Source organism: Halichoerus grypus, chromosome 15, assembly GCF_964656455.1.
Source record: "Halichoerus grypus chromosome 15, mHalGry1.hap1.1, whole genome shotgun sequence".
NCBI classification, from domain to species: Eukaryota; Metazoa; Chordata; class Mammalia; order Carnivora; family Phocidae; genus Halichoerus; species Halichoerus grypus.
Genome location: NC_135726.1, coordinates 49,753,315 through 49,781,227, shown reverse-complemented (window position 1 = coordinate 49,781,227; position 27,913 = coordinate 49,753,315). Strand labels below are relative to the sequence as shown.

The 27,913-nt window shown below is 47.6% G+C and overlaps 1 pseudogene across 1 annotated transcript; it reads left to right on the top strand.

The window, feature by feature from the left end:
* Window positions 1-547: 547 nt before the first annotated feature.
* Window positions 548-27,913, top strand: LOC118550678 (cell adhesion molecule CEACAM6-like; annotated as a pseudogene). Its single transcript, XR_013444092.1, has 9 exons — window positions 548-763; window positions 1,566-1,925; window positions 3,753-4,031; window positions 4,421-4,679; window positions 18,434-18,439; window positions 18,769-19,008; window positions 19,383-19,637; window positions 22,210-22,488; window positions 23,446-27,913. The product of XR_013444092.1 is annotated as a cell adhesion molecule CEACAM6-like (transcript).

The window sequence follows — 27,913 nt, the reverse complement described above, 5'->3', positions numbered from 1 at the left end:
CCCCAGGCTCCTGCTCTGAAGGGAAAGCCACCCGGGGAGGAGAGAGGGCTGTGGGGGCGCTGACCCTGCACCTTGACCCCAGCTGTGGGGGTCACCGGATCCAAACGCCACAGGCTTGTGTTTGTCCAAACAAGGGCATGTGCGCGCTCTCGCATATGGTGGGAAACCACAGCTGAAGACGGAGAGGCCTCAGCAGTTCCCAGGGAACCGCAATGTAGACAGAAATGAAAGGGGAATGGGCGCCTGGGTGGCTCAGTCGTTAAGCGTCTGCCTTCGGCTCAGGTCATGATCCCAGGGTCCTGGGATAGAGTCCCACATCGGGCTCCCTGCTCAGCAGGAAGCCCGCTTCTCCCTCTCCCACTCCCCCTGCTTGTGTTCCTGCTCTCGCTGTCTCTCTCTGTCAAAAAAATAAATAAAATCTTTAAAAAAAAAAAAAAAGAAATGAAAGGGGAAGAAGAGGACAAGGGAGTCAGGAGGGAGGGGAAGGGAGGGGAGGGGGAGGGAGGGAGGGGAGGGGCCCTGGCAGAGACCCCGCCCCCGGCCCACGTGACCCCGCCCAGCGCTCCTGCCCCCAGAGGCCGCTCAGCTCAGAGGGAGGGAGGACGGCAGAGCTGACAGGACGGGACGGCAGTGCTCCTGAGCGTTTCTGGAGCAGAAGCTCTTCCCCCAGAGGGAGGGACGGACCGGGCAGCAGGCACCATGGAGCCCCCGTCGGCCCCTCCCCGAGGAGGACGCGTCCCCTGGCAGGAGGTCCTGCTGGCAGGTGAGAGGGATGATCCCCTGCGAGGGGGCGGGAGGATGGGAGAGAGAGGCTGGCTGGGGTCTCCCGGGGAGGACAGGGCTCTGAGAGGGGACAGGGGAGCAGGGCAGGACGGGGGAGCCGGCTCAGCGACGGGAAAATCTCATGATCTGGAAGTGGGGAGCCAAGGGCTGTTTCCCAAGTTACTCATCACTGAGGACTGAATTCTGAAAACTGGTAACAACAACCAGGGACCCTAAACACTGCCCTTTCCCACCAACCTGAGATCTTGACAGACAAAACCAGACTTGGAGGGCCCTGGGGCCACATTCATTCAGCCCCGGGTATTTGCAGCCTGCCCCACCCCTGGGCTACAGCACAGATCAGAGGGGTCCCTGCCCTCCCCGAGCTCACTTCTATGGGGAGGAAGACAGACACGCAGAGACGTCTAGAATGTGATGTCAGGTCCTGACAAGCACCAGGAAGGGAACAGAGCAGGGAAAGGTCAGAACGTGAAGACAGAGGGTCTTTAGAGGAGGCGCTCAGGGCAGACCTCTCCCCAGGACCCCCTGAGTGGGAGCAGGTATCCAAGGGCAGGGAGGGAGTGAGCGACAGACATGTGAGGAAGAGGGTTGGAAACAGAGGAAGTAAGTTCAGAGGCGCTGAAGTAGTGTGGTCATGCCGCTGACCTTGACCAGCAGGAGACACACACTCACACACACACCCCGAGGCTGCGGGATTAGGACCTGCTCCTTCTCCAGGTCCCCAGCTTTCCCTCCCAACACATAGGTCCAAACACTGATCCATCTCCTCCCTTCCCTCCTAGTCTCACTCTTAACCTTCTGGAACCCGCCCACCACTGCCCAAGTCACTGTGGAATCGGTGCCGCCCACTGTTGCTGAAGGGAAGGATGTTCTTCTGCGAGTCAACAATGCGCCTGGGGATCTTGTAGGGGTTAGCTGGTTCAGAGGGGAAAGTATAGCGCCCAGGCGTCAAATTGTATCATATGTAGTAGATGCACAAGTAATTATCCCAGGGCCTGCACACAGTGGCAGAGAGACAATATACCCCAATGGATCCCTGCTGTTCCAGAACATCACCCTGAAGGACACAGGATACTACACCCTACAAATCGTGAATAGAAATGTTCAAGTTGAACAAGTAACAGGACAGCTGCGCGTATTCCGTGAGTAATTCCTCTCTCACCTCTGGTGTTGGGTGGGATGAATTCTACTTCACATACACACAGGATGGACAGGACAAGATTTGGCCTCCATCCCCCTCTGCATTATGTCCCGTGTGGGGTTCGAGCATTTAGTGCGGGACACACACAGTGGAGACAAACATCCTAAGATCAGAATTCCTCTCCCAGAATCCAGACTCTGGGACCATCTGAGAAAGACCCTGCAGGGTCCACTCAGGACCAGGCCTGAGGGGCCTCTGGGATCCTCACCAGAGCTCAGCCCAGAAAGCCCCTGCCCAGACCCCTGTGTTGGGGCTCCTGACTGTAGTGACCCTGGGGGTCTGTGCCAGGATGGGGTTAGGGCTCCTGGGCAGAGCTGCCTGGGAGCAATGATTTCCCAGCTGCCCGAGCTGGTCACCAGCCAGGGCTCAGTCTCAAGAGCCACATCTGGGGAGGGCAGAGCCTGGTCCTTCACCTGAGACTCAGCATGGACAGCACAGACACAAGAGTCCCCAGTCCATTAGCCAACTGCTGTGGGGACTTGGGAGACACCAGTAGAAGGGCAGGACCCCAGGGAGGAACAGAGCAGAGAGACGTCCTGGCATCTCCTCCTCCACCAAGAATCAGGCCCAGGGAGCCTTCTCTTGTGGAGACAAGCGGAATAGCCGCCATCTGATTAGCCAGCGGCTATAGACCAAATTGAGGTCAGGTATTTCGGGACGTTTAAAGGGTAATTCACTAGCATGGCAAGTAGAGATCATCTACCATTATTCTTATTGCATTAAGGGGAAACTGAGGCACGGGGAGACACAGTCACTGAATCAGGGTCACACAGACTGGTGAGCAGCAGATCAGAGTTACCCAGGCTCTGTGTGCAGACACAGCCCCGTCCTCTCCTCCAGCAGAGGGAGGGATGCTGGTCTGGGCAGTGACGGCAACCGGAGGCTCACTCCATGTTTACTCTAGAACCATATGACCTGCATCAGCAATCAGAGGCAGAATGATCCGGCCGACCCTCACGTGGCCCATCCTCACCTCCCTGTGCTGGACTTGAGATCTGATTGTTTCCTGCTGTGTTGCTGTCACTCCCACTGGGGTGTCAGGGAAAGGACTTGCCTTCTCCTCCCGACTCTGCCCCTGAAACCAGCCCAGTGTCCACATGTTAACAAACTCGGTTGCTCTTGCTTAGGAGGGAAGGAGTGAACGGTGTGGGTGTCTCTCCCGCTGGAGGGCAGGGAGCCTGGTGGCCAGATCTGCTAGGATCCTGCACCCAGGACGCCTCTCTGAAGAGATGATGCATCATTCATTCCCTCACCACCCCTGCTTCCTGCTCATCCCTCGTCTCTGCTTGGTCACTGGACTTGGCTCTGCCATGGATGGGGTCACTGCCTCATGTCACTCATTATCAAACAGCTGGGCAGAGCTGCCGTCCAGGCCCTGGGACCTGAGTACTGGACTGACCTCCGGGCTTGTTCCTGCTGTCCCCGGTGTCATTTCTGCTCAGACCCCCATCCCCAGGCTGGGCTGGCAGGTCAGTGCAGAGCCAGGAGAGGTCCGGGGCTGTCTCTGACTCTGTCCTGTGTCTTCCAGGACCAAATGCTGCTATGTGATTGACACTGGAGACAGCCTTGCTGTCAGCACACAGAGCAGGGGCTTTACTTTCTCCTAGTGCTCAGATCCTCATGCATTTGTCCTGAGCTACACACACCTGCCTAATCTTTGGAGGCCTCAGGTTGGCTGAGAGGTGAGAGATGCCAACTCTGATTCAAGATGCTTGTGGAAGAATCACAGGTACCACCCAGGGCAATGTTCTTTCTGTTGTCTGCACAGCGGAGTTACCCAAACCCAACATCGCAAGCAACAACTCCGATCCCGTGGAGAATGTGGATTCTGTTGTACTAATGTGTGGACCTCAGACTCAGAGCACAAGCTACCTGTGGTCAGTAAACAATGAGAGCCTCCCGGCCAGCGCCACACTAGAACTGTCCCTGGACAACAGGACTCTCACTATACATGGTGTCACAAGGAATGACACAGGACCCTATGAGTGTGAAACTCGGAACCCAGTGAGTGCCGGTCGTAGTGACCCATTCACCCTGAATGTTCTCTGTGAGTAACATCCCTTCCTACCTGGCCCGGGCTGCCAGCCCAAATCCACATGCCGTGGGCCAGGCCACATCCATCCTCTGGGGTCTGAGTCCATGACTCTCAGCTGGACCCCCAGGCTGGCCATGGCTTCTTGTCCCAGGCAAACCTGGGCAGGCCCAGCCTAAGCCAAGACTGGGAGGGGATGGACTGCTCCTACTTGGGAGGGTCACCAGCCTATGACGGGAATCAGGTGAATGTCTCAGACCCAGGCTCAGTGAACACAGGGGGCTTTGGACTTTTTAAAATGAGGTTGGGACCCAGCCTAGTGGGACACTGTGGCCCTAATACACACCAGGAGCTTCGGTTTCCCTCGGATTGCATCACCTGTGCCTTTATTCTGTTTGCTCCAGATGGCCCGGACGCCCCCACCATTTCCCCCTCAGACTCCTATTACCATCCAGGGGCCAACCTCAGTCTCTCTTGCCACGCAACCTCTAACCCGCCCGCACAGTATTCTTGGTTTATCAATGGGAGGCCTCAGCCACTCGCACAGGAGCTCTTTATCCCCAACATCACTGCCAATGATGGTGGATCGTATACCTGCCTCGCCTATAACTCTGGCACTCGCCTCAGTAAGACCACAGTCAAGACTATCACAGTCTCTGGTAAGTGGATCCCTGGAGCATCTGCATGGATCACTGTGGTGAAGGTCTGTCTGGCTTTCAGCAAAGAGCCTAGAAGCTATTGACATTAGCTTATGTCACAAACAAATCCGAAATCTGTCCCTGAACTCTCCCATTACATGTCTGCAGATGCTTCCTCCCCTTGCTCTCTGATTTTTTCATGGCAGACCTTGGGTCCAGCCTGGAATGTGGGGAGTGAGCTTCTCAGCTCCAGAAAGCCCCATGCATAAAATGGGGCTTTGCAAATGGGGAAGAAGAAGGAGCCTCTGGTTCAAGTTGCTTTTTGTTGTTCTTGAATTGCAGAAGTCCTTTATATAATCCGGATATTAACCTCTTACAGATATGGTTTGCAAATGTTTCCTTCCAACGCATGGGTTGCTCTCACATTTTCTTTGTTAGTGAACTTTAGTTGACACACAATGTGACATAGTTTCAGGTGTACAAAATAGTGATTGGACAACTCTCTATGTTATGCTCTATTCAACACAATGTAGCTCCCATCTGACCCCGTGCAGCCCCATTAAAATACCATTGACTATATTTCCTATGCTGTACATTTCATCCCTATATCCTATTCATTCCATAGCTACTGCTACCACTCTCCGGATTCTGTCTTTTATGCACAGAAGTTTTCCATTTTGATGTAATACAATTCATCTATTTTTTTTCTTTTACTGTCTTCGCTTTGGGTGTCATATCTAAGAAATCATTGGGAAATCCAGTTTCAGTAAGTTTTTGCATTATGTTTGTTTTTAGACTTTTACTATTTGACTGATGTTTAGATGTTTGACCTATTTAAGTTAATTTTTGTACATGATGTAAGATCGGGTCCAACTTCATTCATTTGCATGGCTATCCAGTGTTCCCAACACCATTGGTGGAGTAGATATTTTTCTCCATTGAATGGTCATGACAGACTTCTTGAAAATCGTTGGACCACATGTGACAGGGTTTGTTTCCGGGGTGCCTATTCTATTCCATTGGTTTCTGTGTCTGTCTTTATACCAGACCCCATTATTATCAGTTACTGTAGCTCTGCAGTCAGGAAGTAGGAGTCCTCCAACTTTGTTCTTTTTCAAAATAAGTTTGGCTATTTGAGGCCCCTGAATTTCTGTGTGAATTTTTGGAAATTCCTATTTCTGCAAAGCAATTCCTTAAGTATTTGATATGGAGGTACCTGGCTGGCTTAGCTGGTGGAGCATGCGACTCCTGATCTTGGGGTTGTAGGTTTGAGCCCCACATTGGGTGTAGAGAGTACTTAAAAATGAAATCTTAAAAAAAGGAACTTGGTAGGAATTACACTGAATTTGTGGATCTCTTTGGATAACACTGTCATCTTAACAAGACTAAGTTTCATCACCATGAACATGGGATGTCTTTCCATTTATTTGTGTCCTCTGTAATTTCTTTTAGCAATGTTTTATAGATTTCCGTATACAGTCTATTGACTCACTAATTAAGTTAATTCCTAAGTATTTGATTCTTTTTAATGTTATTGCAAATAAAATGGTTTTCCTATTTCTTTCTTGTGTTTTTCATTGTTAGTGTTAGCAACACGGTGATTTCTGTATGTTGATTTTGTATCCTGCAAATTTGTTGAAGTTGTTTATTAGTTCAACAGTTTTTAGTGGAATCTTTAGGGGGTTGTATATAAAATTTCATGTCCTCTGCAAACAGACATAACTGTACTTATTTTTTTTCCACTTTGATTGCATTGTGGTTTCTTTTTCCTCCTAATTATTTTTGCCTGGACTTCTGTACTGTGTTGAATACGGGTGGTGAAAGTGGGATGTTTATCTTCTACCTGATCTTAGAGGAAAGGCTTTCAGTGTTTCATCATGGCGGATGATGTTAGCTCTGGGCGTTTCATGTAAGGCCTTTATTATATTCAGTAGTTTCCTTCTATTTGTAAGGGTGCCAGTATTCTGTATATAGTAACCGCCACTCGACAGAAGCTTTTCACTATGAGAGTCAATCCACAGATCTGTAAGTAAAAGTCTTCTTCAGAGTGAGAAATCCTGTAGATTGAAAACTCTTTGATTCCTGAGGTAATGAAGACGGGGCAGGCGGCTCTCATTCCCTAGTAAATAAAACAGTGCAAATGCCTTCCCTACTTTACATGAAGCTGCCTTGGACACAGAGATAGAAGGGTTGCGAGTCTTCTCTCCCCCCCCCCAATATACCTGGAAATGTATATAAGGAATGAGGCCTGATCTTCTAAAGTCACAAAAGTTCAAGAAAATCACACAGAAATCCATGGGAAAAAATTCCTCATGATAATGATGTTGGTGGCCACGTGGGCTAAGAGGTTCCAGGTGCTGATATTCCAGTGATGTCCAGGCAGAGCAGACACATGGGGGAGGGTCAGAGGGGGAGGTACAGCCCTCTCCTTACAGATCGTCACCTGAACAAAGACACTCATCCTTCTGCAGGGCCATCCTATGGGGGCACCTTTACAGAGCTCGCTAGGGCCCTTGAAGTGTCCAAGATCTCAAAGGAAGGAGAGTAGCCCTGGGCCCCAGGCCCATCCTCATTTAGTGACATCCTGTGTTTCCCCACAGAGCCAATATCCAAGCCCTCTCTCCATGCCAGCAACACCATAGTCACAGAAGATAAGGACTCTGTGGTCCTCACCTGCTCCACAAATAACACTGGGGTCTCCATCCACTGGTTCTTCAATGGCCAGAGTCTAAAGCTCACAGAGAGGATGAAGCTGTCCCAGGACAACAGCACCCTAACCATAGACCCTGTCAGGAGGGAGGATGCTGGGAATTACCAGTGTGAGGTCTCCAACTGGGTCAGTTCCAGCAAAAGTGACCCCATCAGGCTGGATGTGAACTGTGAGTGACCCTCGACCTCTCCCTCTTCTTCCCTTTATATTTTACTGGCAGGGGGTGTGAAATGGATGCAGGCCTGGAGGAGGTGGGACCCACCTTCAGAGCCTCTCTGGCAATGTGGATAAAATTCCCCAGAGTTAGACGAATCTTGCTAGCATCTTGGTTCTAATATGTACCAGCTATTGGACCTCGGGCAAGATGCTCAACCTCCTGAGCCTCAGTCTCCTCATCTCTAAAACTGGAAAGAACAGCTGGATCTTAGGGCTGTTGTGAGGGTTGTTAAAATGATTTCATGAGATGAAATTGAGACAGCGTCATTTACAGATTCAGCCTCAAGCAAACTTAGCAGCTCTTGTTCTTTTGTTATTAACATTTTTGTAACTAGCTGTAATGACTCCGGGAATTGGGATTAAGTGTTGTCTGATCACGTTCCAGCTCGGTGACCTTCACTGATTTACTGAAGCCCTTTACATACTCAGATGCTCATTTTGCACAGTGGGGATGACACCTGGCCCCCTCATGGGCAGGGAAGCAGCAGATGAGATAAACATAAAGTATTTCCCACGTGCCTGGCACAGGGCCGACCTCAAAAGCAGTCAGCTAATGCTATTCTCTTTAATTAGTGTTGAGTGAACAGGTAAGGGCCTCCCTCTAAGAGCATTGATAGAAATGGAAAGGAAGACCCAGGGGAAGAGGCATAATGTGAGAGGAAAATGAACAGGACCCTGGCACTGGCCCCGGGGTGAGGGGACAATGTGAAGAATGAAGCAAGTCCAGGGTTTCACCATGAGGAACAGAAATGATGCAGCGGTCAAGGGGTTGGGGACATTGTGGTGACAACACACACCACCCAGACCTCAGTGGCCTTTCCTTCCTCCCTAACCAGGCTCTTCCCCCACGGCCCCTCCTGCCTTCCCCAGATTTGACTTGGGACTCATTCCCCTCCCTTTTTCTTCTTATTTCAGATGGAAGAAGCACCACAGGCCTCCCTGTGGCGTCCATCATTGGCATTGCAGTCGGGGTCCTGGTCGGACTGGCACTATAGTTCTGCCCTGGGGTGTCTCCTGTTCCGCACAGTTTTTTCAGAGTTCTGCAGAATTTTCAAGACAGATCATCTCAAAAACATACAAAGTCATCCATAGAGTAGAGAGGGAATATCCCCCACCCAACTCATTCTGAGGTTAGTATAACCTTTAAATTGAAATAGGAATAACAGGAAAAGTACAAAAACAAGAAAATATCAGGCCAATCATACTCATGAACATAGAGGAAAAATGCTAGACAAGAAATTCTCAAACCAAATCCAACAGTATATAGAATAAGACAGTACGCCGTGACTAAGTTCCGATTGTCCCAGCAAAGTAAGGCGATTCAACATTAGAAATTTATAAATGGGAGGCACCTGGGTGGCTCAGTCGGTTAAGCAGCCGGCTCTTGATTTTGGCTCAGGTCATGATCTCAGGGTCCTGGGATCGCTCCCCATGTCAGGTCTGAGCTCGGCAGGGAGTCTGCGTGAGGATTTCTCTCCCTCTCCCACTGCCCCTCCCCTCTCTCAAACAAATAAATAAATCTTAGAAAGAAAAGAAATTTATAAATGGAAGAGGGCAGCAACTTCTAGGGTGCCAGCAATGTTCTGTTTCCTGATCTAGCTGCTAGATACATGGGTGTGTTCGATTTTTGAAAACTCAGTAAGCAAAATACTTCATTCTGTAACAGTCCCTCTACCCCCTCAATTTTTTTTCATGAGACTCTTTGAAAAGACCAGATCAGACATGTCCAGTAGAACGCCCACATTCTGACTTTGTTTCCTTATGGTGTCATTTCACTGGCTTCTCTAAACCCTGTATTTCCTATAATTTGGAAAATGAATCTCAAATATTGAATAGTTTCAGGTTATATTTTGTGGCAAGAATGCGTCCTGGGTTTTATATTGCATCATCACAAGAGGCACATACGAACTTGCTGTCTAGACCTTATGCCAGTGTAACTATTTCAGTGACATAAAAATTGGTCAGTGGGCACATTTTTTTAGGTTTCTTAAAAAATTGCAGTTAGTTGGGACACCTGGGTGGCTCAGTCAGTTAAGGGTCTGCTTCGGCTCAGGTCATGATCCTGGGGTCCTGGGAACCAGTCCCCCATTGGGTTCCCTGCTCAACAGGGAGTCTGCTTCTCCCTCTGCCTCTCCCCCTGCTTGTGCTCTCTCTCCCTCTCAAATAAATAATAAAATCTTTTAAAAAATAAAAAAAAAATAAAATAAATTCCAGTTAGTTGACATACAGGGTAATATTAGTTTTAGGTGTATAATATACTCATTCAACTCTTGCATACAACACCTGGTGCTCATCACAACCAGTGCCCTCCTTAATCCCCATCTCCTATTTCACTCATTCCCCCACTCACCTCCCCTCTGGCAACCATCAGCTTGTTCTCAATAGTTAAAAATCTGTTTCTTGGTTTGCCTCTCTCTCTTTTTCCCCTATTCTAATTTGCTTCATTTCTTAATTTCCACATGACTGAAATCATAGCGTATTTCTCTTTCCCTGACTGACATATTTCACTTAGCATAACACACTCTAGCTCCACCCACATTGTCGCAAATGAAAAGATTTCATTCTTTATTGTGGCTGAGTAGTATTTCATTATGTATACATATATATATTCCATTATATGTATATATATACACCACATCATCTTTATCCATTCATCAACTGATGGACATTTGGGCTGTTTCCATAGTTTGGCTATTGTAAATAATCCTGCTATAAGCACTGGGTGTGTGTATCCCTTTGTATTAGGATTTTTGTATCCTTCGGGTAAATACCTAGGAGAGCACTTGCTGGATCACTGGGTAGTTTTATTTTTAACTTTTTGAGGAACCTTTCTACCGTGTTCCAGAGTGGCTGCCCCGGTTTACATTCCCACCAACATGCAGGAGTGCTCTCCTTTCTAATCAGTGGGCATTTTTTGTACAAAGACAAATTTGTATACAGAAATACAAGATTAGAAAACTATCTACCATGCTGGTCCTCAACAGAAGGAAAGCTGTCTATGGCAAGCCCACAGCTAACGTCATACTCAGTGGTGAAAGGCTGAAAGCTTCTCTATTAGAATCAGAAACATGACAAGGGTGCTCATCCTCACCACTTCTGTTCAGCATAGTACTGAGAGTCTTAGAGCAATTACGCAAGAAAAAGAAATAAAAGGCATTCATGCCAGAAAAGAAGAAGTAAAATTCTCTTTGTTTGTAGATGACATGATCTTCTATAGAGAAAACTCCAAAGGCTCCATGAAACACTGTCAGAACTAATATACAAATTTAAGGAAGCTGCAGGATGCAAAATCAATCTACAGAAATCAGTGCATTTCTATCCACTAACAGAGAACCTATGGCAAACTACCTGGAAAACAAATAAAAGAATCCCATTTCCAATGGCATCAGAAAGAATGAAATGCTTTGCCCTGGCGGGGCCCTGAGGGTGGAAGCAGGCACCGGGGAGGCAGGGAGTAGTCCAGTCTGTAGGGTCAGAGGCAAGGGAGCTCTGCTCTGTGGGCACCAAAGATGCTGCTTGGGAGGCAACCCCCAGCCCCCACAGACTATGGGTCAAGGAATAAGCAGAGTCCACTCAACCAGAAGAGAAGCAAAGATAAAGCACGATGGCTTTAGTGTCTACTCATGGGAAGCAAGACCCAGGTCCCCATTTGCCACCACCAAGAAAGCAGAGCCTGTAGTTTTGGAGTACTGCCCAAAGATGCACTTGCTGGTATCTTGGCATTCGGCTTTGCAAATGCCATACCCAGGAGAATGCCAGAGTAAATTTCATTCCTTGGACGATCTGCTCTTTTTTGTCCCAGGAAATAGCAGGAACGGCCGCTTATGTGTGAAGAATGCAAAATAAAGGATGCATTGAGGGGTGCTGGGTGGCTCAGTCGTTAAGCACCTTCAGCTCAGGTCATTCCTGGGATCAAGGCCGGCATCGGGCTCCCTGCTCGGTGGGAAGCCTGCTTCTCCCTCTCCCATGCCCCCAGCTTGTGTTGCTGCTCTCACTCTCTCTCTGTCTGTCAAATAAATAAATAAAATCTTTAAAAAAAAAAAAAAGGATGCATTGAATGAAAAGGGACATTCATAGCCTTCACCTTCCTAAACTCTGTATCTATTGAAGTTTCTTACACCTCTGAATTTGTACACATTTCAAGTGTACTTTAAAATAGTATACTTAGAGTGGGACCGAAACATTGTGATACTCTCACTCTGTTGGGATGGTTTCTGTGGAAGATTCTCAATGAAATTGAACAGCAAATGTTTTTCTGCTGTTTAAGAACCTATTGAGAGCTCTTCACATGGAAAAGGAATTATGTTGCAACTAACTTGTTTACAGCTAAGTAAAAGAATTCAGTCTTCTCTGAAAAAAAGAAAGAAAGAAAAAGAAACAAAATAATTAGACTAAATGTCATCAAGGAGGGGAAAGATCTTTAGACTAAGACCATGAGATAGATATTGATGAAAGAAACTGAAGCACACACCAATAAATGAAAAAATATCCCCTGTCCATGGGTTGGAAGAATTAATACTGTTAAAATATCCGTACTATTCAACATGACCTATATATGCAATGCAACCCCCATCAAAATTCCAATGGTCTTTTTCAGGGAAGGGGAAAAAGGAATTCTAAAATTTGGGTGGAACCACAAAATATGTCAAAGAGCCAAAGAAATCTTGGGCAAGAAGAACGAAGCTGGAGGCATCACTCTTCCTGATTTCAAACTACATTTCAAAACCGCAGTAATGAAAGCAGTATGGCATTGTGACAGCCCTCCACCAGGTTTAAGGGTTCATGTGCTCCAAGCATGTGTACCCCCTTGCTTATTGACCTAAGTCCCATGATCTGTAGCAGAACTAACCTACTTCCCTTGGGATTTGCAGACCACTGGCCTCGAGGAGTGAAGGACCAAAGTTTCCCAGGAGATAAGGCCTGCCTACATTGGAAAATAGCTGCCCTGGGTGCCAGCAAGTCTGTTCAGGGTCATGTCCGCATACTACCAGCTGCTTGGGCACCTGCTTCTCCTGCACTCAGCCGCCCTCCCTTTTCTCATGCCTTCCCCTTTAAAGCACCCTCCACTCCCAAACCTCCTGGACCGGGAACATGATCTTTGAAACATTAGTCCACTGTCTTCCCAGCATGCTGGCTTCCTGATTAAAGCAACCTTTCTTCACCTACCATCACTTGTCCCTCATGTGTTGACTTTTGAGGTGTGAGCAGCCAAACGTGAGTTTGCAACCAGTCTCAGTCAGGTAAGAGTATTGACAGAAAGACAGAACAATGGAACAGAACAGAGAGCCCTCAATAAATTCCTGCATATATGGTCATCGGATCTTTCTTTGACAAGGGTGTTAAGAATACACAGTGGGAAAAGACAGTCTCTTCAACAAATGATGTTGGGAAAAGTGGATATCCACATAGCAAAAGAATGAAATTACACATTTACTTTACACATACACAAAGATCAACTCAAAATGGATGAACGACTTCAATATAAGACCCCAAACCATAAAACTCCTCAAAGAAGACATAGGGGAAAAGCTTGATGACATTGGTCTTGGCAATGACTTCATGCATATGGTAACAAAAAGCACATGCAACAGAAACGAAAATCAACAAGTGGGACTGTATCAAACTAGGAAGCTTCTGCCCAGCTAAGGAAACCATCAGCACAATGAAAAGGCAACCTACCAACTGGGAGAGAATATTTTCAAACCATGTATCAGATAAGGGGTTAATATCCCACATATGTAAGGAACTCCTACAGCTGGATAGTAAAACACAAACCAACAAATAACCTGATTTTAAATGGGTTAAAGACTTGAGTAGATATTTCTTCTGTGGCAGTCGGGTATATGTAAAAAGAGAAATGGAAATCTAACCCACCATGAGATATTACCACACACGTTGCAAAGGTTATTATTGAAAAAAAAAAAAAAAAAGACAAGTGTTGGTGAGGATGTTGAGAAATTGGAACCTTTGCACCCTGTTGGTGAGAATGCAAACTGGCGCGGCCACTCGGAAAACAGTATGGAGGTTCCTCAAAAAATTAAACATACAACTACACTAAGATCCAGCAATTCCACTTCCGGGCATTTCTCCAGAAGAACTGAAATCAAGATCTCGAGGAGATATTAGCACAGCTATGTTCATTGCAACACTATTCACAGTAGCCGAGATACGGAAACAACCTAAATGTCCATCGACAGACTAATGATTGAGGAAAATGCTGTAAATACATACAATGGAACACTATTCAGAGGACAGATCTCATATGAGCTGTTAATAAAGTAAAAGAATGATAAAAGAAAATGAAAAATGATTTCACAGTCAAAACTAAAACTCTACACTGAGATGCCACTTCACATACAGTAGACGGGCTAAAATATTAAAAACACTTTCCAAACTAAGTGTTGTTGAGGATGGGGGGGGGACAAGTGGAACGCTCCTACATTGCTAGGGAGAATGTACAATTGCAACTACTTTGGAAAACAGTGTAGTGTGTTCTTCAAAAAACTAAACCTGTGCCTCCTCAGCGATTCCCTCACTGCAGTCCTGGGTGGAACTCTACCCCAGAGAAATGAAAGCACACGCCCACTTCAAAGACTCCTGCACAAAAGTTCCTGGCAGGTGTACTTGTAATCGCCCAGAGCTGGAAACAACATAAATGTCCATAAATGTGTGAATTTTTAAAAAAAACTTTCTGCATCCTTTCAATGTAATACAACTAAGGGATAAAAAAGAAAAAAACTGTGGAGATTTGCAATAACAAGGAGCAATGAGTTATTTTTGAAAACCATGCTGAGTAAAGATGTTGACTGTGGTCCCAAATCGTATTGTATGATTCAAATTTTCAAAATTCTAAAAAATGCACACTAATCTATAACAGCAAAAGCAAATGTAAGGTTTCATGGGAACATGGGGAAGGAGGGTCAGAGGGGTGGGAATGAAGAGAATAAAGAGGACATGAGGAGACTTTGGAGAAGAAGGGACATATTCAGTATCTTCACCTAGGAATGACTTCTCTGCATGCCCGTGGCAAAACATATTAAATTGTATACTTTCAATATGTTGAAATTCTTATATGTCAACTATAATTCAACAAAGTGGTTAAAAATTAACGTCTATAATGTACAAATTAAAAAAAAATAAAAAACTGGATAGAGGGACTTTTTCGTCCGCATTTCCTGCACAGTCCACCAGAGGGCGGCAGAGCGCTCTACACCTGGGCGCCTTCCTCAGCACCCACAGCCCAGCAGGGTCTGAGCCTCCCCAGCCTCACCCAGTCACCGTCCTCCTGGCTCTCCAGGCTCCCCACACTGGACCCCGTCAGCGCCCCTAGCCAGCCAGGCGTCTGCCCGCTGAGACTGGTCCCTCTATGGGCAGCTCGTCCCTCCACACCTCTGTCCTTAGAGGGCGAAAGTCTATTCACGCTTCAGGTCTCGGACAAAAGGTCACTTTCCCAGGAGTGCTCCAAGTGACCCCCCATCAGCTGAGACCCCCTGACATGCTCCAGATGCACCAGACGCTTTCCCTTCCTGGCCCTTCTCTCCATTCTGACTCCTCAGTGCCATGATTTCCTGACTGCCCGTGGCCCTGTTCCAAGGGAAACCCCACGAGTCCAGGGCCCACATCTGTCCTGTTCTCGGTGGAGCTCCCACGACCCAGCCCAGGGCCTGACACGTCACGAAGCCCAGTAAATACTCATTAAATGCATGAGGGAAACCACTCACATCTTGGGAGCCTGGTCAGCATCCCTGGTGCAGCCCCGAGAATAGCCTCCAGGGGGCGACATAGGGACATGCAGACAACACACAGGACATTAAACTCTGAAGCGGGCTTCCGCTAAGGAGGTGGAGAAGGAGCCTGGTTTCCATCCCTTTCTCCAACAGACACTTCTGGGTCCCTCCCACGTGCCAAGTCTGTCCTGCCCGCTCCTTCTAGGGCCCTAGGAGCACCCTGATCTGTCAGGGGTCTGTGTGCAGCTTCCCATTCCCTGCCGGGCTCCACCCATGGGGGAGGCAGGGTGACCACAAGAAAGTACCCCAGGCAGAGCACACAGGCTGCCCAGGACGCTCAGGGCACATGGACAGTCTCGGGGCCACAGTTCAGCCACAGACCCTGAGGAAGGGTTTCCTTAAAACCTTCCTGGGGGCCCCAGCCACCCAACCTCCCACCACCTCCTCTCTTCCCAGGACATGCAGGAAACCCCCATTGCACCTGGGAACTGAGCTCCTGAGATACCTGGTCCTGGGTCTCTGTCCCTGGAAGCAGAGGCCGGGCTGGGGACACCCAAGGATGGCCGTGCATCCCTCACCAGTCATCACCCGGCCTGCTCCTTTCTCACCCCAGAGTCATCACTGGGACCTTGCTACCAGGAGTCAATCCAAACTCCCCAGAGCTGTGAGAACACTGGGGAGACCGGTGCCCAGCTGGGATTCTCTGTTACAAACGGAAATAATCCCCTGGATTTGGGGACCCTGGGGCTCTGTGTGTGGTGCCCACAGACTCAAGGCCAGGACATAGCAGACACTATCTTGGAGTAGGGAGAAGGGCCATCCTCTAAGGGAACCGGGTCCCCCACAGCCTTGCTATTCAGAGTGTGCTCCCCGGGCCAGAACGATCAGCATCACCTGGGAGCTTGTTAGAGGCAGACTCTGGGGTCCACACCACACCTGCTGAGTCAGAATCTGCATTTTCACAGGACCTGCGACCCTCCCTGGGCTCAGGAGAGGGAGAGGCGGCCCCACCCCCGGCCCACGTGACCCCGCCCAGTCTCCTGCCCCCAGAGGCCGCTCAGCTCAGAGGCAGGAAGGAAGGCAGAGCTGACAGGACAGGACGGCAGTGCTCCTGAGCGTTTCTGGAGCAGAAGCTCTTCCCCCAGAGGGAGGGACGGATCGGGCAGCAGGCACCATGGAGCCCCCGTCGGGCCCTCCCCGAGGAGGACGCGTCCCCTGGCAGGAGGTCCTGCTGGCAGGTGAGAGGGATGATCCCCTGCGAGGGGGCGGGAGGATGGGAGAGAGAGGCTGGCTGGGGTCTCCCGGGGAGGACAGGGCTCTGAGAGGGGACAGGGGAGCAGGGCAGGACGGGGGAGCCGGCTCAGCAACGGGAAAATCTCATGATCTGGAAGTGGGTAGCCAAGGGCTGTTTCCCAAGTTACTCATCACTGAGGACTGAATTCTGAAAACTGATAACAACCAGGGACCCTAATCGCTGCTCCTTCCCACCAACCTGAGATCTTGACAGACAAACGCTAGACTTGGAGAGCCCTGGGGCCACATTCATTCACCCCCAGGTATTTGTAGCCTGCCCCATCCCTGGGCTACAGCACAGATCAGACGAGTCCCTGCCCTCCCCGAGCTCACTTCTATGGGGAGGAAGACAGACACACAGAGACGTCTAGAATGTGATGTCAGGTCCTGACGAGCACCAGGAAGGGAACAGAGCAGGGAAAGGTCAGAACGTGAAGACAGAGGGTCTTTAGAGGAGGTGCTCAGGGCAGACCTCTCCCCAGGACCCCCTGAGTGGGAGCAAGTATCCAAGGGCAGGGAGGGAGTGAGCGACAGACATGTGAGGAAGAGTGTTCTAAACAGAGGAAATTAAGTTCAGAGGCCCTGAAGTAGTGTGGTCATGCCGCTGACCTTGACCAGCACACTGGTCACTGTCAAGTGACCTTGACACTCACACACACATCCCAAGGCTGGGGGATTAGGACCTGCTCTGTCTCCAGGGCCCCAGCTTTCCCTCCCAACACATAGGTCCAAATACTGATCTGTCTTCTCCCTTCCCTCCTAGTCTCACTCTTAACCTTCTGGAACCTGCCCACCACTGCCCAAGTCACTGTGGAATCGGTGCCGCCCAATGTTGCCGAAGGGAAGGATGTTCTTCTGCTCGTCCACAATCTGCCTGGGGATCCTCTAGGCTATGGCTGGTTCCGAGGGGAAACTGTAGAGCCCAGCCGCCAAATTGCATCATATGTAGTAGGCAGAAATGTAACTACCCCAGGGCCTGCACACAGCGGCAGAGAGACAATATACCCCAATGGATCCCTGCTGTTCCAGAACATCAACCTGAAGGACACAGGATACTACACCGTACAAATCACAAAGAGAAATTTTCAAGTTGATGAAGGAACAGGACAGCTGCGCGTATTCCGTGAGTAATTCCTCTCTCACCTCTGGTGTTGGGTGGGGTGAATTCTACTTCACACACACAGGATTCACAGGCCTGAACTGGGCCTCCATTCCCTTCCGCATTATGTCCTGTGGGGGGTTCGAGCATTTAGTACAGGACACACACAATGGAGACAACTTAATTAGATTAGAATTCCTTTCCCAGAATCCAGATTCAGGGATCTAGAACTCTGCACGCCCCAGGAGGACAAGTCCCGAGGGGCCTCTGGGATCCCCACCAGAGCTCAGCACAGAAAGCCCCTGCCCAGACCCCTGTGTTGGGGCTGCTGATTCTAGTGACCCTGGGGGTCTGTGCCACGATGGGGTTAGGGCTCCTGAGCAGAGGTGACTGGGAGCAACTCAGTTGCTTTTGTTAGGAGGGAAGGAGTGAACGGTGCGGTGTCTCTCCCGCTGGAGGGCAGGGAGCCTGCTGGCCAGATCTGCTAGGATCCTGCACCCAGGACGCCTCTCTGAAGAGATGATGCATCATTCATTCCCTCACCACCCCTGCTTCCTGCTCATCCCCTCGCTCTCTGCTTGGTCACTGGACTCGGCTCTGCCATGGATGGGGTCACTGCCTCATGTCACTCATTGTCAAACAGCTGGGCAGAGCTGCCGTCCAGGCCCTGGGACCTGAGTACTGGACTGACCTCTTGGCTTGGTCCTGCTGTCCCCGATGTCATTTCTGCTCAGACCCCCATCCCCAGGCTGGGCTGGCAGGTCAGTGCAGAGCCAGGAGAGGTCCGGGGCTGTCTCTGACTCTGTCCTGTGTCTTCCAGGACCAAATGCTGCTATGTGATTGACACTGGAGACAGCCTTGCTGTCAGCACACAGAGCAGGGGCTTTACTTTCTCCTAGTGCTCAGATCCTCATGCATTTGTCCTGAGCTACACACACCTGCCTAATCTTTGGAGGCCTCAGGTTGGCTGAGAGGTGAGAGATGCCAACTCTGATTCAAGATGCTTGTGGAGGAATCACAGGTACCACCCAGGGCAATGTGCTCTCTGTTATCTGCACAGCGGAGTTACCAAACCTAACATCGCAAGCTACAACTCCGACCCCGTGGAGAATGTGGATTCTGTTGTACTAATGTGTGGACCTCAGACTCAGAGCACAAGCTACCTGTGGTCAGTAAACAATAAGAGCCTCCCGACACAGGATTCTCACTATACACGGTGTCACGAGGAATGACACAGGACCCTATGAGTGTGAAACTTGGAACCCAGTGAGTGCCGGTCGTAGTGACCCATTCACCCTGAATGTTCTCTGTGAGTTAACTTCCCTTCCTACCTGGCCCGGGCTGCCAGCCCAAATCCACATGCCGGGGGCCAGGCCACATCCATCCTTCTGGGGTCCGAGTCCATGACTCTCAGCTGGACCCCCAGGCTGGCCATGGCTTCTTGTCCCAGGCAAACCTGGGCAGGCCCAGCCTAAGCCAAGACTGGGAGGGGACAGGCTGCTTCTCCCTGAGAGGGGAAACAGGTGAATGTCTCAGACCCAGGCTCAGTGAACACAGGGGGCTTCGGACTTTTTAAAATGAGGTTGGGACCCAGCCTAGTGGGACACTGTGGCCCTAATACACACCAGGAGCTTCGGTTTCCCTTGGATTGCATCACCTGTGGCTTTATTCTGTTTGCTCCAGATGGCCCGGACGCCCCCACCATTTCCCCCTCAGACTCCTATTACCATCCAGGGGCCAACCCCAGTCTCTCCTGCCACGCAACCTCTAACCCGCCCGCACAGTATTCTTGGTTTATCAGTGGGAGGCCCCAGCCACTCACACAGGAGCTCTTTATCCCCAACATCACTGCCAATGATGGTGGATCGTATACCTGCCTCGCCTATAACTCTGGCACTCGCCTCAGTAAGACCACAGTCAAGACTATCACAGTCTCTGGTAAGTGGATCCCTGGAGCATCTGCATGGATCGCTGTGGTGAAGGTCTGTCTGGCTTTCAGAAAAGAGCCTAGAAGCTATTGACATTAGCTTATGTCACAAACAAATCCGAAATCTGTCCCTGAACTCTCCCATTACATGTCTGCAGATGTTTCCTCCCCTTGCTCTCTGATTTTTTCATGGCAGACCTTGGGTCCAGCCTGGAATGTGGGGAGTGAGCTTCTCAGCTCCAGAAAGCCCCATGCATAAAATGGGGCTTTGCAAATGGGGAAGAAGAAGGAGCCTCTGGTTCAAGTTGCTTTTTGTTGTTCTTGAATTGCAGAAGTCCTTTATATAATCCGGATATTAACCTCTTACAGATATGGTTTGCAAATGTTTCCTTCCAACGCATGGGTTGCTCTCACATTTTCTTTGTTAGTGAACTTTAGTTGACACACAATGTGACATAGTTTCAGGTGTACAAAATAGTGATTGGACAACTCTCTATGTTATGCTCTATTCAACACAATGTAGCTCCCATCTGACCCCGTGCAGCCCCATTAAAATACCACTGACTATATTTCCTATGCTGTACATTTCATCCCTATATCCTATTCATTCCATAGCTACTGCTACCACTCTCCGGATTCTGTCTTTTATGCACAGAAGTTTTCCATTTTGATGTAATACAATTCATCTATTTTTTTTCTTTTACTGTCTTCGCTTTGATCTAAGAAATCATTGGGAAATCCAGTTTCAATAAGTTTTTGTATTATGTTTGTTTTTAGACTTTTACTATTTGACTCTAATGTTTAGATGTTTGACCTATTTAAGTTAATTTTTGTACATGATGTAAGATCGGGTCCAACTTCATTCATTTGCATGGCTATCCAGTGTTCCCAACACCATTGGTTGAGTAGATATTTTTCTCCATTGAATGGTCATGACAGACTTCTTGAAAATCGTTGGACCACATGTGACAGGGTTTGTTTCCGGGGTGCCTATTCTATTCCATTGGTTTCTGTGTCTGTCTTTATACCAGACCCCATTATTATCAGTTACTGTAGCTCTGCAGTCAGGAAGTAGGAGTCCTCCAACTTTGTTCTTTTTCAAAATAAGTTTGGCTATTTGAGGCCCCTGAATTTCTGTGTGAATTTTTGGAAATTCCTATTTCTGCAAAGCAATTCCTTAAGTATTTGATATGGAGGTACCTGGCTGGCTTAGCTGGTGGAGCATGCGACTCCTGATCTTGGGGTTGTAGGTTTGTGCCCCACGTTGGGTGTAGAGAGTACTTAAAAATGAAATCTTAAAAAAAGGAACTTGGTAGGAATTACACTGAATTTGTGGATCTCTTTGGATAACACTGTCATCTTAACAAGACTAAGTTTCATCACCATGAACATGGGATGTCTTTCCATTTATTTGTGTCCTCTGTAATTTCTTTTAGCAATGTTTTATAGATTTCCGTATACAGTCTATTGACTCACTAATTAAGTTAATTCCTAAGTATTTGATTCTTTTTAATGTTATTGCAAATAAAATGGTTTTCCTATTTCTTTCTTGTGTTTTTCATTGTTAGTGTTAGCAACACGGTGATTTCTGTATGTTGATTTTGTATCCTGCAAATTTGTTGAAGTTGTTTATTAGTTCAACAGTTTTTAGTGGAATCTTTAGGGGGTTGTATATAAAATTTCATGTCCTCTGCAAACAGACATAACTGTACTTATTTTTTTTCCACTTTGATTGCATTGTGGTTTCTTTTCCCTCCTAATTATTTTTGCCTGGACTTCTGTACTGTGTTGAATACGGGTGGTGAAAGTGGGATGTTTATCTTCTACCTGATCTTAGAGGAAAGGCTTTCAGTGTTTCATCATGGCGGATGATGTTAGCTCTGGGCGTTTCATGTAAGGCCTTTATTATATTCAGTAGTTTCCTTCTATTTGTAAGGGTGCCAGTATTCTGTATATAGTAACCGCCACTCGACAGAAGCTTTTCACTATGAGAGTCAATCCACAGATCTGTAAGTAAAAGTCTTCTTCAGAGTGAGAAATCCTGTAGATTGAAAACTCTTTGATTCCTGAGGTAATGAAGACGGGGCAGGCGGCTCTCATTCCCTAGTAAATAAAACAGTGCAAATGCCTTCCCTACTTTACATGAAGCTGCCTTGGACACAGAGATAGAAGGGTTGCGAGTCTTCTCCCCCCCGCCCAATATACCTGGAAATGTATATAAGGAATGAGGCCTGATCTTCTAAAGTCACAAAAGTTCAAGAAAATTACACAGAAATCCATGGGAAAAAATTCCTCATGATAATGATGTTGGTGGCCACGTGGGCTAAGAGGTTCCAGGTGCTGATACCACAGTGATGTCCAGGCAGAGCAGACACATGGGGGAGGGTCAGAGGGGGAGGTAAAGCCCTCTCCTTACAGATCGTCACCTGAACAAAGACACTCATCCTTCTGCAGGGCCATCCTCTGGGGGCACCTTTACAGAGCTCGCTAGGGCCCTTGAAGTGTCCAAGATCTCAAAGGAAGGAGAATAGCCCTGGGCCCCAGGCCCATTCTCATTTAGTGACATCCTGTGTTTCCCCACAGAGCCAATATCCAAGCCCTCTCTCCATGCCAGCAACACCATAGTCACAGAAGATAAGGACTCTGTGGTCCTCACCTGCTCCACAGATAACACTGGGGTCTCCATCCACTGGTTCTTCAATGGCCAGAGTCTAAAGCTCACAGAGAGGATGAAGCTGTCCCAGGACAACAGCACCCTCACCATAGACCCTGTCAGGAGGGAGGATGCCGGGAATTACCAGTGTGAGGTCTCCAACCCAGGCAGTTCCAGTCAAAGTGACCCCATCAGGCTGGATGTGAACTGTGAGTGACCCTCGACCTCTCCCTCTTCTTCCCTTTATATTTTACTGGCAGGAGGTGTGAAGTGGATGCAGGCCTGGAGGAGGTGGGACCCACCTTCAGAGCCTCTCTGGCAATGTGGATAAAATTCCCCAGAGTTAGACGAATCTTGCTAGCATCTTGGTTCTAATATGTACCAGCTATTGGACCTCGGGCAAGATGCTCAACCTCCTGAGCCTCAGTCTCCTCATCTCTAAAACTGGAAAGAACAGCTGGATCTTAGGGCTGTTGTGAGGGTTGTTAAAATGATTTCATGAGATGAAATTGAGACAGCGTCATTTACAGATTCAGCCTCAAGCAAACTTAGCAGCTCTTGTTCTTTTGTTATTAACATTTTTGTAACTAGCTGTAATGACCCCGGGAATTGGGATTAAGTGTTGTCTGATCACGTTCCAGCTCTCTGACCCCCACTGATTTACTGAAGCCCTTTACACACTCAGATGCTCATTTTGCACAGTGGGGTGACACCTGGGCCCCTCATGGGCAGGGAAGCAGCAGATGAGATAAACATAAAGTATTTCCCACGTGCCTGGCACAGGGCCGACCTCAAAAGCCATCAGCTAATGTTAATCTCTTTAATCAGTGTTGAGTTAACAGGTAAGGGCCTCCCTCTAAGACCATCAATGACGATGGAACAGAAGACACAGGGGAAGAGGCATAATGTGAGAGGAAAAGAAACAGGATGCCAGCACCGGCCCTGGGTGGGGGCACAACGTGAGGATTAAAGCAAGTCCAGGATTTCACTGAGGAACAGAATGGTGCAAGGGTCGAGGGGGTGGGGACACTGTGGTGACAACACACACCACCCAGACCTCAGTGGCCTTTCCTTCCTCCCTAACCAGGCTCTTCCCCCACGGCCCCTCCTGCCTTCCCCAGATTTGACTTGGGACTCATTCCCCTCCCTTTTTCTTCTTATTTCAGATGGAAGAAGCACCACAGGCCTCCCTGTGGCGTCCATCATTGGCGTTGCAGTCGGGGTCCTGGTCGGACTGGCACTATAGTTCTGCCCTGGGGTGTCTCCTGTTCCGCACAGTTTTTTCAGAGTTCTGCAGAATTTTCACGACAGATCATCTCAAAAACATACAAAGTCATCCATAGAGTAGAGAGGGAATATCCCCCACCCAACTCATTCTGAGGTTAGTATAACCTTTAAATTGAAATAGGAATAACAGAAAAAGTACAAAAAGAAGAAAATATCAGGCCAATCATACTCATGAACATAAAGGAAAAATGCTAGACAAGGTATTCTCAAACCAAATCCAACAGTATATAGAATAAGACAGTACGCCGTGACTAAGTTCCAATTGTCCCAGCAAAGTAAGGCGATTCAACATTAGAAATTTGTAAATGGGGGGCACCTGGGTGGCTCAGTCGGTTAAGCAGCCGGCTCTTGATTTTGGCTCAGGTCATCAGCTCAGGGTCCTGGGATCGCTCCCCATGTCAGGTCCGAGCTCAGCAGGGAGTCTGCGTGAGGATTTCTCTCCCTCTCCCACTGCCCCTCCCCTCTCTCAAACAAATAAATAAATCTTAGAAAGAAAAGAAATTTATAAATGGAAGAGGGCAGCAACTTCTAGGGTGCCAGCAATGTTCTGTTTCCTGATCTAGCTGCTAGATACATGGGTGTGTTCGATTTTTGAAAACTCAGTAAGCAAAATACTTCATTCTGTAACAGTCCCTCTACCCCCTCAATTTTTTTTCATGAGACTCTTTGAAAAGACCAGATCAGACATGTCCAGTAGAACGCCCACATTCTGACTTTGTTTCCTTATGGTGTCATTTCACTGGCTTCTCTAAACCCTGTATTTCCTATAATTTGGAAAATGAATCTCAAATATTGAATAGTTTCAGGTTATATTTTGTGGCAAGAATGCGTCCTGGGTTTTATATTGCATCATCACAAGAGGCACATACGAACTTGTTGTCTAGACCTTATGCCAGTGTAACTATTTCAGTGACATAAAAATTGGTCAGTGGGCACATTTTTTTAGGTTTCTTAAAAAATTGCAGTTAGTTGGGACACCTGGGTGGCTCAGTCAGTTAAGGGTCTGCTTCGGCTCAGGTCATGATCCTGGGGCCCTGAGAACCAGCCTCCCATTGGGTTCCCTGCTCAACAGGGAGTCTGCTTCTCCCTCTGCCTCTCCCCCTGCTTGTGCTCTCTCTCCCTTTCAAATAAATAATAAAATCTTTTAAAAAATAAATAAAATAGGGGCGCCTGGGTGGCTCAGTCGTTAAGCGTCTGCCTTCGGCTCAGGTCATGATCCCAGGGTCCTGGGATCGAGCCCCGCGTCAGGCTCCCCGCTCCGCGGGAAGCCTGCTTCTCCCTCTCCCACTTCCCCTGCTTGTATTCCCTCTCTCGCTGTGTCTCTCTCTGCCAAATAAATAAATAAAATCTTTAAAATAAAATAAAATAAAATAAATTCCAGTTAGTTGACATACAGGGTAATATTAGTTTTAGGTGTACAATATACTGATTCAACTCTTCCATACAACACCTGGTGCTCATCACAACCAGTGCCCTCCTTAATCCCCATCTCCTATTTCACTCATTCCCCCACTCACCTCCCCTCTAGCAACCATCAGCTTGTTCTCAATAGTTAAAAATCTGTTTCTTGGTTTGCCTCTCTCTCTTTTTCCCCTATTCTAATTTGCTTCGTTTCTTAATTTCCACATGACTAAAATCATAGCGTATTTCTCTTTCCCTGACTGACGTATTTCACTTAGCATAACACACTCTAGCTCCACCTACATTGTCGCAAATGAAAAGATTTCATTCTTTATCGTGGCTGAGTAGTATTCCATTATGTATACATATATATATATTCCATTATATGTATATATATATACACCACATCATCTTTATCCATTCATCAACTGATGGACATTTGGGCTCTTTCCATAGTTTGGCTATTGTAAATAATCCTGCTGTAAGCACTGGGTGTGTGTATCCCTTTGAATTAGGATTTTTGTATCCTTCGGGTAAATACCTAGGAGAGCACTTGCTGGATCACTGGGTAGTTTTATTTTTAACTTTTTGAGGAACCTTTCTACCGTGTTCCAGAGTGGCTGCCCCGGTTTACATTCCCACCAACATGCAGGAGTGCTCTCCTTTCTAATCAGTGGGCATTTTTTTGTGCAAAGACAAATTTGTATACAGAAATTACAAGATTAGAAAACTATCTACCATGCTGGTCCTCAACAGAAGGAAAGCTGTCTATGGCAAGCCCACAGCTAACGTCATACTCAGTGGTGAAAGGCTGAAAGCTTCTCTATTAGAATCAGAAACATGACAAGGGTGCTCATCCTCACCACTTCTGTTCAGCATAGTACTGAGAGTCTTAGAGCAATTAGGCAAGAAAAAGAAATAAAAGACATTCATGCCAGAAAAGAAGAAGTAAAATTCTCTTTGTTTGTAGATGACATGATCTTCTATAGAGAAAACTCCAAAGGCTCCATGAAACACTGTCAGAACTAATATACAAATTTAAGGAAGCTGCAGGATGCAAAATCAATCTACAGAAATCAGTGCATTTCTATCCACTAACAGAGAACCTATGGCAAACTACCTGGAAAACAAATAAAAGAATCCCATTTCCAATGGCATCAGAAAGAATGAAATGCTTTGCCCTGGCGGGGCCCTGAGGGTGGAAGCAGGCACCGGGGAGGCAGGGAGTAGTCCAGTCTGTAGGGTCAGAGGCAAGGGAACTCTGCTCTGTGGGCACCAAAGATGCTGCTTGGGAGGCAACCCCCAGCCCCCACAGACTATGGGTCAAGGAATAAGCAGAGTCCACTCAACCAGAAGAGAAGCAAAGATAAAGCACGATGGCTTTAGTGTCTACTCATGGGAAGCAAGACCCAGGTCCCCATTTGCCACCACCAAGAAAGCAGAGCCTGTAGTTTTGGAGTACTGCCCAAAGATGCACTTGCTGGTATCTTGGCATTCGGCTTTGCAAATGCCATACCCAGGAGAATGCCAGAGTAAATTTCATTCCTTGGACGATCTGCTCTTTTTTGTCCCAGGAAATAGCAGGAACGGCCGCTTATGTGTGAAGAATGCAAAATAAAGGATGCATTGAGGGGTGCTGGGTGGCTCAGTCGTTAAGCACCTTCAGCTCAGGTCATTCCTGGGATCAAGGCCGGCATCGGGCTCCCTGCTCGGTGGGAAGCCTGCTTCTCCCTCTCCCATGCCCCCAGCTTGTGTTGCTGCTCTCACTCTCTCTCTCTCTCTCTGTCAAATAAATAAATAAAATCTTTAAAAAAAAAAAAAAAAAAGGATGCATTGAATGAAAAGGGACATTCACAGCCTTCACCTTCCTAAACTCTGTATCTATTGAAGTTTCTTACACCTCTGAATTTGTACACATTTCAAGTGTACTTTAAAATAGTATACTTAGAGTGGGACCGAAACATTGTGATACTCTCACTCTGTTGGGATGGTTTCTGTGGAAGATTCTCAATGAAATTGAACAGCAAATGTTTTTCTGCTGTTTAAGAACCTATTGAGAGCTCTTCACATGGAAAAGGAATTATGTTGCAACTAACTCGTTTACAGCTAAGTAAAAGAATTCAGTCTTCTCTGAAAAAAAGAAAGAAAGAAAAAGAAACAAAATAATTAGACTAAATGTCATCAAGGAGGGGAAAGATCTTTAGACTAAGACCATGAGATAGATATTGATGAAAGAAACTGAAGCACACACCAATAAATGAAAAAATATCCCCTGTCCATGGGTTGGAAGAATTAATACTGTTAAAATATCCGTACTATTCAACATGACCTATATATGCAATGCAACCCCCATCAAAATTCCAATGGTCTTTTTCAGGGAAGGGGAAAAAGGAATTCTAAAATTTGGGTGGAACCACAAAATATGTCAAAGAGCCAAAGAAATCTTGGGCAAGAAGAACGAAGCTGGAGGCATCACTCTTCCTGATTTCAAACTACATTTCAAAACCGCAGTAATGAAAGCAGTATGGCATTGTGACAGCCCTCCACCAGGTTTAAGGGTTCATGTGCTCCAAGCATGTGTACCCCCTTGCTTATTGACCTAAGTCCCATGATCTGTAGCAGAACTAACCTACTTCCCTTGGGATTTGCAGACCACTGGCCTCGAGGAGTGAAGGACCAAAGTTTCCCAGGAGATAAGGCCTGCCTACATTGGAAAATAGCTGCCCTGGGTGCCAGCAAGTCTGTTCAGGGTCATGTCCGCATACTACCAGCTGCTTGGGCACCTGCTTCTCCTGCACTCAGCCGCCCTCCCTTTTCTCATGCCTTCCCCTTTAAAGCACCCTCCACTCCCAAACCTCCTGGACCGGGAACATGATCTTTGAAACATTAGTCCACTGTCTTCCCAGCATGCTGGCTTCCTGATTAAAGCAACCTTTCTTCACCTAC